Here is a 14922-nt window from a genome sequence, read left to right on the forward strand (position 1 = left end):
CGACTAATTAGTTACTCTAATTTCCCCCTTTTTACAATTTACAACCGCCAACCTCTAACTTAACCAGTCCCCCTTCTAACCTCCCCCCTTTCTAGCCCCCCTTCTTAAGCCTAAAAATTACTTTAAGCGCCGGGTGCTAAACCTCTCAAGAGAAAACCGTAGACCTGTTTCCAGGCCTGCTCAAGTAAAAACGTTCCTCAAAACTGGGGGATTTCGCTTATCCAATTTTACACTTATCTCCTATAATGTAATGTGGATTCTAACGATACCCGTTCTGCCCAACTTGAGAACTCGAGAATTGCCAAATCCTTCTTGGCTGCTTTCCCACTCGACTGGTCACCTGTTCCAGTCCAGTCTCCTATTGGTTCAGCTCAAGTGTCCCTGAACCACTTTCCCACTCGGCTGGTCACCTCTTCCAGTCAAGTCTCCTATTGGTTCAGCTCAAGTGTCCCTGAACCACTTTCCCACTCGGCTGGTCACCTCTTCCAGTCAAGTCTCCTATTGGTCCAGCTAAGTTCCAAGCTATCTGAAAACCCTTGACGACGCCCCACTTCGGGCACTTTATTCAGTTTACTGGTTTAAATTGCTAGGTTGATCGAAACGATCGAACTTGTAAAACAGTATGGGTATACTATTTAATTAATATAAAGGTTTGATCCAACTAATCTGGTGTCAAAGTCACTGTCTTTTTTCGTTTTATGGTTTTTGTTCCTTTTTCTATTCTTTTTTGGTTTTTGTTTTGCTTTTTGTCTTTTTGCTCGTGTTTTTGTCTCCCTAGTTGCCCCCTTTACTCGGTTAGCTAAGCCTCGTTCGGAGAGCGTACCAGGAAATTTTCTCGAGTTTTCTTAAAAAGCTATCACGGTACAACCGGAAGGTTTGCACGTTCCTGTCGAACCGTACCGCCGGTACTCTAGAATGGGCATTCAGCCCGAAGCTGTCTCAAGTGGGTTCGACTCCGTAGTCTTGATGTCGTAAACACCCAGGAGCGCCATAAAAACACTATGTAACATTCGTCTACTGCAGTCACACATGAGGCTTAAGAAAAATAGGCCCTATAACCACTGGCTCAAGGGTCAGGGACACTATCTCTTGTGTTTTTCTACCTCAAGAACGGTCGGAGCCAGTTCGGTTCGCTTGTGACATGAGACTACGAACCGTTACAGCTTAAAGGCTACTACTAAAATATCCCCCCACTCTAGAATTAGAAACGTCCCCATACTTAGGTCTCTAGATACCCAAAATACATGAACGCCGTTAAAAACCGGGTTGGAACAATCCGTTAAGTTACTTTTTATTAGACAGTGTAACTTTGATCCATTTCAGATGGATCAACCTAAAACTCGCCTTACCTCAACATAACAATTATAAAACACACTCTAGGAATTTAAATTTGTACTCACATAGTAGCACGCTCAAGAAGTGGGAAATAATCCAGTCGGTAACTAACTCAAGAATTAAATAACGTAACTAAATGAGTCTAATGTTTTATAGTTTTAACAATGAGAACGAGTTTATACTCTAGACAATAGTTTTCTTGTGAACCATTAGGACACTCAAGCTGTCCACCTTTCCACCGAAGGTTCACTCTAGTCCAGTTCCGAATAATACTCCAGTCGTTATAATCCAATTCGAGGGAATGCTCTCGTCTCTGTCACAGATGGGACAGCTCTACTCTCGATTATTATAGTGATGGAAATTGCGAATAGCAATTTCCTACTGCTTTTTCTTGCGACTTTCCCGCGTTTTCGACTCAATTGTTCTGAAATTGTTCTGATCTCTTTTTCTGATTTTCAGTTCTCGCGAGAAAATCGTGCATGACAGGTTCCATTCGAAATTTTGAAAAATTAAATTTCACTCCAAAATCAAGTGTTTTTTGCTTCTCTCAAGGTCAAACTTCCAAATATGACCGACTGGCACAAGCACCTGGATTATTGGCGGCGATTTTCGGCACTCAGCATCTGATCGTCTACGTCGACTAAAGCTGCTTCCTATATCTCTCAGGCTTCAATTGAATGATCTGATTCTTTTAAACAAACTGGTAAATGGAAAGTACGATGTTGATATCTGGTCCTATGTGCAGTTGAAATACCGTCGACCTGGTCTTCGGCGCAGCAACCTGCCGCTCTTTGAAATACCGCGTTGTCGATTAAAAAAGACTTATTCCTCATTTTACCACAGAGTGTGCTATCTAGCCAATAGACTTCATATCGAGACAACGTATTTCTGTATTTGATCACCCAAAAGCTTTCAAAACTGATGTATCCAATCTCTTTATAACTTTCTTGAACGACAAGTATAATCGCAGCAACTCGTGCAGTAAATTCGTTTTTTGTTATTGTTTAAAATGTCGATTTTGCCACATGTAAATTTGCTCAAGCAAATTAAAGTCTTTTACTACTATTACTGGGGAACTTTTCGATGTAAAAGTTACCAACCTTATGCTAAAACCTGCCCTAAATCTATATCTGACGCCTACAAATATCACGAGAGTGTCCAAACATTAAAATACCAACAAAGAAACCTGGATATGGAACACAGCAGCTTTCTTGCATTAGTTTGCGTGTACTGGAGGAGCAGCACCAGGCTCTACAAAAACCGTCGAGAAACAAGCAGAGAAATTAAGCGAAAATTGGAACGAGTCATAACTCGCTGCAACACTTAACTTTGTAAGAATCAAAAAAAGTTTTGCACTTCTGAGGAATGCAATCTTCCGCCTCAGTGGGTGCAAAAAACTTTATAAAAAACATACAATATACCTCTGAATTGTGACGGTGTTTTTATATAGCAGTATGGCCTTATCCAAGCTGTGCACAGACTGTCGCATGACGGAAGGGCCTGTTTTAACTGACCTCTTTGGTAATTTGACCTCTAATATATTTGCGCGAGGAGCTTCCGGCGCAATTTAGATTTTCAACTTAAAATTTTTTTTACAAAAGAGGTAAATGCATCTAAAGTAATGAAATAATCATCAGAAAGTGTCAAAAAAGCAGCACAAATGCTCTCATCTTTTAGTGAATCGTCATCAAGTGAAGGCACTTTCTAAGCTCTCTCTACTGTAATCTAATGTGTCACTTTTTGATTTATCTGTAAAATAATTTGTTTGAGCGACTTGCGACATGCATAAAATTGTGCTCTTCTTAAGTAGTGGGAAGTTGGTCTCAAATGTGATATAATTCTTTGCCTCAATAATTCTTTGCCCTGGCGTTTCTCGCTTAGTTCTTCAACAATGCTCCGAATCGTTTTTGTTGCTGTTGGTTATGACACGCCGAAGCAGGCAAAAATAAACAGTCTAAAGCTACTTTAATATGCATCTAATATTAACTATTGGCACTTGGATTTTTTGATAGATTCATGCTATTTGTAACCATGTTTGAGAATCTGTCGCCTTGTTTTTGTGAAAACTTTGAAAATTTTTTAACGAAAAGCGACTGGTTGGATTTCGAACCCCATATTTACTAGGTTTTGATGTCTAGTCTAGCCTCGTCATCAGTGGTAGTTTGACTAAGTTTACGCCCTGCAAGATCTCGACATAAAAGCAGAACTCGTCCAAGGTTTTTGCCACAGAATAAATTATTTTGTTGTTTTCTAAAATGTACATAACCTAACTTTTTTGGCGCATTGATGAATATGTGTCATGCAGATTTGGGTTCTAATGCACACGAAGTGGCAGTGTTGATTGGTTCCCAACCATGTCTCATGCATATCTTGTCACTGATTTTTTAAATTAATTTAGTTTGAAAAGGTAATTGATTAATGACATCGCATTCAGTCATTATGACGATCCTTCTTATGAGGCCAAAATCACGACGTTCTTTTTATTTGCATCAAGACTTCGTTTGATTTTTTTAGGTTCCCATTTTTTGAAAGTAAAAAATTCAATTAAAAAGTAAAAAACGGCATGTTATATCAAATAACATTAAAATTTAGCTTCAGATGGATTAAAAAACTGCATCCAATGATTCCATCTCTGATGGTACCAAGGATGCAGGCGAAGTTCGCCGCCTGTATAGCAATTGCCAAGCGTTGACCCATTTTTTTTTGGTTTCTAGGATTTATACTAGTCTTTTTACTACTTCTTATTGGCTTTGGTTTTTTTTTTACAGTTAGTCGGAAATTTGATGCTTTTTATAAGATCTGTAGTGACTTACATGGCAAATGATCTTGTCTAGCTCATCTCTCTAATCTTTCGGACCCCTATAGCATTTCCATCATCGCCGCACACTTCTAAATTTTGAGGTGAAATCATATCGTCGCTTAGTGCATGGCGAAGGATTTTGCGCTTTCAGAAAACGGTGTTGGAATTTTAATTAAAGTTTCGACAAAGTGAAAACCCACGTTGTTCTTGGCGAATATTAGAAAAATGTGCTTCAAGCTTCCAATGAAGTATTTCATTATTTATTCTCTTTAGGGTTTTCTGTAGATGAGAAGGGCTTAGACCATATATCATCTGTAACTGTTTGCAATTCTTGTTGGTGGAGTTGTGATTATGTTGCTTTATTGAGTTGCGTTTGAGTCCAAATTGTTATTGGTTGCTTGCTGTTTGTTTGTGTGTTGGGGCTAGCTTGAATGTTTCGTAACCGTGGTGTGGCCATAGTTTTTTTTTGATACTAGGCTGGGTTTATAAAGTGAAAGAACCGTAAACGTTAATCATTCAAGGGGGAAATCTGAAAATCCGTGAGATGGAAAACCAGACGTTTTTGTGTCCGATCTGCCATGAAACTACTACTGAACGTATAATAGATTAAAATATGTGGTTACTGTTGCCGTGAACAAGTGTATCGCAACCGTGTATAATTAAATATTTAATATGCATTAATTAAATACAGTCCTAATCTATGCTAAATTTAAATGCCCGTGACACGTATCTTGCCATGTTAAGCGTTTTTTTTAACAGTTAAGGGGCATAACGTATCTATGGTGGTTAAGCTATATCGAACATTGCAATGCTTGAGATTTTTTTTTTCGATTTTCCAGTTTGAATTTAATGTTTGTTCCACCGATTTGAAAGTTAGCAACTTAATAGTGGGATGCTGTCAGAGTTCCCCCAAGGTTGCGAATTGGGTCTCCAATTATGAATGCCAAATCCTTTTAAGTGTACGAGATACGACAGTTTTTGTGATTTTTCAGAAAACTCAATTTACAAAAATTGAAATTCCAAACACTGTAGTTGGGTGCTGTAAGAGTACTCTCAAGGATTGCGAATTTTGTCTCCAAATATGACTGCTCAAGCTCATGTAGTTTTCGAGATTTGAATTGCCTTATCTTGTAGTTGGTTACTGTGAGGGTACTCTCAGAAGTTTCAAGATCCAAATCTTGCGTCCAAATGCGACTGCAAAATTGCCATTAGTTTTCGATATGACGTTTTTTTGTGATTTGTAAAAATTTCTCAGAAAACTTCAGTTGAATTTTTTTTCAAATTTTGAAATTCCCAACATTTAAGTAGGAAGTTGCCGGAGAACTCTCGAGGGTTACAAATCTCGCCTCCAAATTTGACTTATCTTTTTTTTAGTTTTCGAGATATGACGTTTTTGTGATTTTTTTCAAAAAATTTTCATCAAAGTAAATCTTTTTTTTTTAAATTTGGTTTGAAATTGAAGTCCACTTCCTTGTGAAGGGGAGCTGTCAGAACTTTATAGTGTTTTCGAATCTTGCCTTCAAATTCGACCGCTTAATTTTTTGTAGTGTTCGAGATAAAACATTTTTTCGATTTAAAAAAAAAAAAAACTTAACGAAAACGTACATTTTGAAATTTCCAGCCCCTTAGTTAGGGGTTGTCAAATCACTGGAAGGGGTTGCGAATCTTGCCTCTATATATGGCTGCTCAAGTTTTTTCTAATTTTCGAGATGTGACGTTTCTATGGTTTTTCTGTTTTTTTTGAAACTCAAATATAAAAATTTTCTCAAAATTTGAAATTCCTAACCCTGTAATTGGGTTCTATGAGAATACTCTCAGGGGTTGCAAATTTTGCGTCCAAATGTGAGTACTTAAATGCTTTATTTTTCCAAGATGTGATTTTATGTCATTTGAAAGTTTTTCAAAGAGATATAAAAAAAAACACAAAATTTACTGTTTTTTTTCTCAATTTGAATATAAAAACAACTCAGAAAAAAACTTAGCAAAATTTGAAATTACGAACCCTGCTAATTGGTGCTGTCAGAGTACACTCAAAGGTTGAAGATCAATTTTTTTTAAAATTTATGCAGCTTTTTTTAAAGGTCTCAAAAATTCGAAGCACCGGAGGTGCGTTACACGGTAGTCACGCTGGAAAAGGTTTTCAATATGATTTATCACTTAAGCATTTTAGATGAGTCTTTGTTGTACCTAACTTTGCGTGGAAAAATGGAGCTGAATACTTTCATGGTCGGAGCTAAAAGTATGTGTTGCCTTATGATATTGAACGACTTGAAAATCTCAAAAAGTATAGACATTTCCATTAGTGTACACAAGGGTGTTTTTACAATTGCATGTTAGATGCATATAGATAGATTTGTTCTAATCAGATGCACAGATGGATATCTGAAGAGGTAACCGATTGATTTGCAGACCAATCTTTTAGTATAAAAGTGAAAAATGAGTCTTTTAGCAAACCGGCGTAATAAATTGATGCATGATTGATTGACAGACTCAAAATTACACTTCCCCAATTAAGACTATCATCTCACTATTGGTCAAAACTGTCAACTTCAAAAACACAACAGTCTAAATCAGCGGCAAAACAAAGATTTACGCGCATAATAACACGCGTGTTGAATTGAAGCACAGCGGTGCAAGCGGTCGCTTTTTTTTTATTAGCCCCCGGCCTGCTAAGTGCAGGACCAACCGTGGGGGAGGGAGATGACATCCATTTTGCCGCAGCCGGCCCCACCTTGAGGAGGCGGATGACATTGGGGCCCCTCCAATCGTGACCGAAGAGATTTGAACGCATGACCTTCGTGTTGAGAGACATGTGCGTAACCCACTCGACCACGGCTGCTCCAAGCGGTCGCCAATGCCGCGTTCGAAGTCAGCTATCTGATTTGCTAATTGTTCTGAGTCTGCTTTAAAAAAAATGGTCTGCCCGGTCTGCTAAAAGATCTAGCACAATCTAAAGAGATGTTATAGTGTGCTAGGGGTTTTATTAGACCGATTTTTTAGCAGACCAATCTTTTAGCAGACTCAGAACAATTATCAAGTCAGGAAGCTAACTTCAAACGCGGCGTTGCCAATTAGTGACCACTTGCTCCGCTGCGCTTCCATTCGGCACAAATATTATAGCGCGCGGAAATCTTTGTTTTGCTGCTAATTCAGACGGTTCTCTTTTTGAAGTTGATAGATATGTTGACAAATCGTGAGATAATAGTCTTAATTGGGGATGCTGAACCCCAGACTGAGCGTCTTTTTCAGACTGTAAATCAACCATACATCAGTTTATTACCCTGGTCTGCTCAAAGACTCATTTTTCGCTTTAAATGCTAAAAGATTGGTCTGCCAAACGATCGGTCCCCCATGTTTTAGGTTAACTCAACCTGTTCACTGGCCGTCATAAGGGCTTTTTTGTTTAGTTTTAGTTTCCATGTTTCAATAATATCATCACTGCATACAGGTTCAAATTTTTTCCTTGTAGAAGGAATTAAAACTGGATTTCGCACGTTTTCGCAAAATTGAGCATCATCGGGTTTAAAAGAATAAAAGTTTTCACAAAATGATTGTTAATTCATTGCCTTGACTCATCAGACCTTATCGTTTTTTTCTAAATGTTTTTTTATTTCATTTACCTGTCACAATGCCTCTTTATCTGACGTTTTAGTTTTCAGCTCTATTGGTGAACTATTGATTTAAGTACATGCGGGTACAACTATGATAGAACGGTCCCTTGAGAATAACCAGGTCCTATATAATGAGACACCTAGAGCTCTCAAATCTTTTAAGAATTAAGTTTTCTCCATTCAGAAAGATGTCGCAGTAGATTTTCAAACATATTTCAACTGAGCATATTTCTTGATATAAGCAATTTAGTAATTACAAATTTTAATCTGAAAAGTTTTGACTCAACATATAGCGCGAGATTTTTGAATTGAGTAATTTATACCTAAATTATTTTTCAAAAATCCAACGAAATGCATGCGGGACCTGTCTATCATAGTTGCTTATTCGAGGGACCTTTCTATCACAGTAGTACCTAAATGCGTTTAATAGTGTGCTGAACTCTAAATCGAGAAGGAAAAATAGCAGTTAACACGCGAAACACGCAATGTTTGATCACGTCCGATTCTTTTTCAATCAGTGTCAAGTTTTCTGCTCTCGAGAACCACACTCCCATTGGGTACTTCCGTATAAGTCATACAGTTCCTCTCTTTAGCGCGGTTTCGTTTGTCCCTCTTAAATTACCCTTCAAATATTTCCTTAACCTCGGAATTTCTTTCACTGCCTTTACAAATGACCCTGCTTGCTGCTAATTCCCATCGCTCATACCAACAATCTCTATTTACTCGCATTTTTTATTGAAATTGATAGCACGTCGAAAGGATTTTTAAATGTAAAAAGTCTTGTATCTTTCGATATTGGAATGTGGCCGCTTTTCGCCGTAAAAGCTGAAATTTGCCTTATTTTGTTTTTGCTCTGAAAATCTTTGAGCAAAGAATTTAAATTGATATGAATACCTAAATCTCTGACACCTGTTTGTAAGTAGAACAGAAATTTGATCAGTCTTAATGCTGCATTTGTACAATAAAAATTAACAAAAGAACTTTCAAGATAATGAACGTATTATACTTGAGCCACACTTGACAAAATTTTGTGAAACAAATGTTCTTGTAGTTAAATCTTTGAAAAGTTGTTCCGTGTATCAAATAATGTTTTTATCAAACATTCAAAATCGAAGTTGTTCTCTCTGCATATATTTCTTACTAGTTTAAAACGGCAAATTCAATATACCAATTTGTTGAATATGAAGTAAGACAGAACGCAACGGAGCGTATGAATTGTCACATATGATAGTTTTCTTCGTGTTTTTGGTCAAATTATGAACTGGCGCATAAGACAAACTGAGAAAACAAATACAAATCCCAAACATATTAAATCTTGGATCAGCGTATTTTGGTTTAAATTCAAACCCCTCTTACAATCTCATGTCGAAAAATTAGCTCCAACTGTTAAAACGAGTCAGAAGCGACCATTTATTACCTAATTTAAACCCAATTCTAGCCTTTTCTTTATTCGTTACTGCTGGCTTTTCTTATTCAAGTCGCTCATTTTTCTTCATTTATCGCCCAAAATAATTTTTGAATCTAAAACATTAGAAAGAATTCAATTTCCTGCTTAAAACCAGTCGATAATCTAGATCTTAACTTTGGAGTTGTTTTTTCCTGTTTGATAATATTTAAATCTTGAGTTTTTCCAGATTTGATTTATCGAAAGTGTGCTACAGTTTTTTTGGTCATTTCTGTTCATTCAGGTCTGTTAAGCCTTGAGTTGTAATAGAGCGAGTGGTGTTTTGTTGCAAGGGAGCGCCAGTATAATCATTTTTGGTGCAGATAATTACTTTTTATAAATGGTGTAGTTATTTCACTCTCGCGATTAACAAGGATTTTGCAACTGGGTACGAGACGTTTTCCCCTCGTAGAAACTTGAACACAGACTGGTCAAGTTTCACCATTTTCAATTATTCCGTGATATGAACTTTTTAAATAACTAGTTGCAACCTTGAGATTTTTTCAACCAGTGATGATTGACATACGCGCGTGATTGTCATATACGTGCTGAACAAGGTTTCGGATGAATATTTTTTTTTTTCAAAAAAATTGATCAAATTTTTCTCGGATTCGTGGTTTGAGGTTGAGTTTTTATCGGCTCCTTCGCTGTTTTTTTTATACAAAAGCAAAATCTATACTATATTTAAATGCTAGTGACAGCTATCTCCCATGTTTAAGCATAATAATTTTGTATGCTTAACGATAGAATTTTTTCATGTTTAAGCTATATCATATATTGCAATGCTTAAGAAAATTTTTAAATTGGTTTTCAGCAAGGTCATTAATTTTTCAGTAATTTTTTTTCGAGGCCAAATTAAGTCTGTCTGTCTGTATACCTGCTTTTTTATTTAATTTGATTATGTCTGTTTACCCGTCTGCTAATTTTTTAACTTTGAATTTGGTTTCGACGATGCTGTTTAAAATAGTACTACTGTCGAACGGTTGTCTCTAATCTTTTTTCTCTTTATCTAGCTCCAACCTTGCCTCCAATTATAACTGCTCAATTTTTTTGTAGTTTTCTTGATATGACATTTTTTGTGATTTTAAAATAGTAATTTTTTTTTCAGAATTTGAAATTCTTTACCCTGTATCTGGGTGCTGTCAGGGTACTCTCGGGAGTTGCGAATCTTGCCTCCAAATATGACTGCTCAAGTTGCTGTAGTTTTCGAGATATGACGTTTTTTGTGATTTTTTCAAAACAATTTTCAAAAACTTAAATTAATTTTTTTTTTGAAAATTTTTAATTCTATAAGCTGTAGTTGGGTGCTATCAGGGTACTCTCGGGAGTTGCAATCTTGCCTCCAAATATGAGTGCTCAAATTCTTGTAGGTTTTAAGATATGACGTTTTTTGTGATTTTTTCAAAAAGTTTCAGAAAACCCTAACAAACTTTTTTTCTTCAAAATTTGAAAATCCCAACCCTGTACTCTGGGACTATCAGAGTGCTCTCGCGGGTTGCGAACCTTGCATCCAATTATGACTGCTCAAATTTTTTTGTTTTGAAGTTTTCCAGATATGACGTTTTTGTGATTTTTTCAAAGTTTTTGAGAAAACTCAACTTGGAGTGTTTTTTCATTTGAAATTCCTAACCCTGTTGTTTGGTGCTGCTAGTGTAATTCCTGGAGTTGTAAATCTTGCCTCCAAATTTTACTACTCAAATACATGTACTATTCGAGATTTGACGTTTTCGAGATGACGGAAAAAAGGAATTAAAAAAATTATCAAATGTGAAATTACCAACCATGTAACTGGGTGCTTTCAGAGTTCACTAAAAGCCTGCAGATCTGGTTTCCAATATATGCAGTTTTTCATGTTGTCAAGAATTCGAAGCACCGAAGGTGCGTTAGACGCTAGTATGATTTATTGGCTACAAAAGCTCTATTTACTGAAGTTGGCCGATACTTACGAATGTAATTTTCATATCAAACAGGTTGCTTGATATTTTTCCGCTTGAACTGTTTTCGGCTTTAATTCTGTCGGCTTTCTTGCCAGCCCGTTTCTCAAGCATTTAACTCATGGTTTTCCAAGAAAATTTAGTGGGGATATAACGATTTGTCATTCCCAGACAAAAGCGAAAACTGATTGGAGTATTTTATGCTACATGTACAGCAAGCATCTACTCTAGTTATAATAAACGTATCATAAGATTAATCTTGCTTAATTGCATGTAGCTGAAGTATTTACCATTCATTTGGAAATCGTATTCAGTTCACTATCTAATGAAAAACCGTCTATTCGTTTACCTTAAAAAAATAATTTTGAAAATTGACCCCTCTTTGAACCTTTGATTTGACATGAAAGTAATATTTTTTTGGTCCGTAATAAGTTTCCTCGTGTAACTTTTTATCTGCTGGACCAATTATATTTATGTTTGCTTATTTTATTGCTAAGGTAGGGGCATTGGTCTTGAAATTGAACCGATTGATAGTATTACACATAGTGAAATTAATGTAGTGATTTTTTGCATTTTGTTTCGTTGTTTAAAATCAGTCGTTTTGTTGTCTTAGCAGATTCAACTTCAGGTCATTTGGATCCCTTAATTACTTGTTTATCAAAATGAGAAAATTATTTGTGAATATAGTGAATGTGAATATAGTGAATGTGATATTTCGATCTTTATTTAGAAAATTGGAAATTTATTGCTTTTTGATATTTTGTAGATTGAAGAAATTGGGTTTTATTGTTTATTTCTCTGGTTATTGTATGCCATGCTAAAGGTAATGATCATGCAAGCGGGCATGCCAAAATAGTTGAATTGGAGAAAAGTTATTTATGGGTAGTTTTTGTGCTGCGCGGATGGGAAGCAACTAAAAAGTATGCGGTAACTTTTGTACGGTCTGTTCTATGCATGAATAAAATAGCTCAAATTCATGTGCATTTTCATTCTGCTTATCCTGTTGGGAAAATGAACTCCATGCGTTGGTTTGGATGGTGTGTTATTATTTGAATGGCAAGAGAAGCGAGATTAATGGTGAAGGGAAAAGGAAATACTCGTAATGCGTAAAAAAGGTTATCCGCTCGTGTAAAATACAGCACTGTTTTTTATCGTATTTTTGTCCTGTGTCGATCAGCGACAATTGTAGCTGTAATACATTCCCTTTATTGGTTTAGTAAGACCGCTGGTGCCACTAAATCTAAACAATAAGACAAAATAACCAGCTAAGAGTTGTGTTAGCTGCTCTGGAGAGGCAGTCGAAAAAACAAGTGGAAGGTACTTGATCATCTACTAGCCGAAAAGTATAACGACCTACTGTTTACCCAGAGGCGGATCTAGGATTTTCTCGGGGGGGGGGGGATTTTAATAATTTTTTTGAAAATTTTGTCGACCTTTTTTTTAGGTCGACCAAATTGATTTTCCGAGCGCTCCCGGAACAGTGCAGACTGTACATAATGTACCCTAATAATTTTTTGAAATCCTTTTTCTCGAGAAAATGCAAGTACCTAATTTTGTTGACCTTCTAATTATTACATATGTATTGACATACCTAGTAATATTGACTATATTAGCATCGAACTACTACTAATATCTGACCTGCTAGTAGCCTTAAGAGGAGCTGTTAACTTATTACAGAAGTGTTAACTGTTACAGTGCCATTTCACTGTTGGTCTCGAATCCATCCACACACAATATTCCTCTCTACCATGATTTCGAGATTTGCAAATTTTGGTTTCAAATTTTGGGTGACATGATTTCAAATTTTGCAAAGTTACATGCATTTCCGACGTGGCATGCGGTGCTGGTATATACTAACGCGATGGGGTGGAATTATCAGGTAAAGTGTCTATAGGTACCCTCTTACGTGTAAGAGTTCGTTATAGACTAAAAGGCCGAAAGTTCATGCTGCCGAAAAGTTAGATACATTTTCTAGAACAAAAGTCAAGGTCAGATAGGATCCGGGGCCAGTTTATCATCTTGAATCATGTAAAAGTAGCTATTCAACAAACAAGTAGCTTTGATAGAATGTAACTTTTTAGAATTGTTGAAGAGACTTTCTGAATTCGGCTTGCTGAAAAAGTGTCTGGTTGAGTTTTTCTAATGGCATTAATTTTTTTGTCTCCTCTTCAGCATAGGTTCTTGTTGCTGCAATAGTTATGGTATTAGTCTTCCATTATCAGCAGCACAGCATAAGAGTAGTAGGCAGTAATGCATTTATTTGTGAAGGGTGAGAGAAGCGTGCTGCTTTTGTGGTTGAGAGTGAAATTGAAAAATGAACTGTTATCTATCATTATATTCCATATATTATACTAAATACAGCATCAGATAGGTATAGTATAAAATAGAATATAGCACGCGGAGGTAAAGATAGATGGAATATTATCGAAGAGGTAGAAGAAAGACGACGGATGGTTGAATATTGGACCAACACGTGAATAGGTTGCTAATATCGGTGGTAGTGGTGTGTTGTGTTGTGTTGTGTTGTGTTGCGTCGGAGTATAGAAATAGTAATGATAATTGAGAGACGGAATTCAATTCAGCTCAGCTCAGCTCCTCGGCTCATGCTATACCATAGTATGGAGTATGTATGGTCTATGGGGCATGATGTATGGGGAAATGAAAAAGACAGAGCAACCAATCCAAGCGAGAGCGACCTGCCTGCCTGCCTGCTTGCGTATGTTTTGTTTCCCTTACATCCCCAGCATACACTGCTAGAGCTCTCTGCTCCTTTTCTTTCATTTCCTTCACTCTCTTCTCCTATCTATGTACTATACCACCACCACATACATAAACTTCACTATAACAAAAAACAGCTCTTTCTCCGTGCTGCTTTGCTCTATTTTATATCCATACCATGTAATGTTTGTTACTATACTATTTTAACAGTATTTGTTTCTACTTGCTATTTACTATTGGTCATGTCATAGGCTGCTCTTAAGAGCCGCACCATCCCTACCTCGCTTAGCTCACTCGCTATTTCACAAATTTTCAACTTTTTCTTCTTTTTTTTTCCTATTCGCCTGCCGTCAGCCCGCAGTTGTTGTTGCCTCCAAAAAACGTGTCCCAACTTCCATTTTACTTGGTAGCCAACCGTCCATCTTAATTTTTTGCTGTGTGGTGCGTGTTTTTTAACTTCATTTCGCCTGTTCTCGTTCAGCTCTGAATATAACAGGCGGTGGTGGCGGACAGTAGCTAGTAGGCTAGTGGCATAACTTATCACTGCAGCGCAGGAGTAGAACAGCTATTGCTATATATCCAGGATTAGTTGGAGCTGAAATCGAAAAATAAAACGAGGAAATAATGAAGTGAACAAAAGCAAATCAGTCGACTGGTTTTTACTGCTCTTCGCTTAACAGTTTTCAAACACCTGTATCGAAATTGTTGCCACACCACAATACGTTGCTCCAATCCCCCTAACTTATGTTGTTCGCCTTCCCTCGTCTAGCTTCGCCTCGCCCCCTGCTCCCATTTATCCATACCCGTTATTTGCATTCAATGAACACCGCATTCAAATAAATCTCCTGGGCGCAATTAAATTCCATTATTTTTTATCACCAATCCAACTACTGTTTATTGAGTACAAAATAAAGATTTCCAACCTTGTGAATGAATGCAGTTTCCCAAATCAGGATGATTGAATTGTTAATTTAAATCATGTCTAATATTTTGATCAAGCGCCAGAATTGAGGTTAAGGCGATTATGACTTATCTGTACCGCCTATTTTGAACAATTTCTTGTGATTACAGTTATGAGAC

General features: G+C 36.8%; 1 protein-coding gene across 4 annotated transcripts in view; it reads left to right on the plus strand.

Annotated features, from left to right (window-relative positions):
- LOC134842024 (cGMP-dependent 3',5'-cyclic phosphodiesterase-like) overlaps positions 1-14922 on the plus strand; it is a 92691-nt gene that overhangs the window by 50893 nt on the left and 26876 nt on the right. The window lies entirely within an intron of this gene.

Source organism: Symsagittifera roscoffensis, chromosome 3, assembly GCF_963678635.1.
Source record: "Symsagittifera roscoffensis chromosome 3, txSymRosc1.1, whole genome shotgun sequence".
NCBI classification, from domain to species: Eukaryota; Metazoa; Xenacoelomorpha; order Acoela; family Convolutidae; genus Symsagittifera; species Symsagittifera roscoffensis.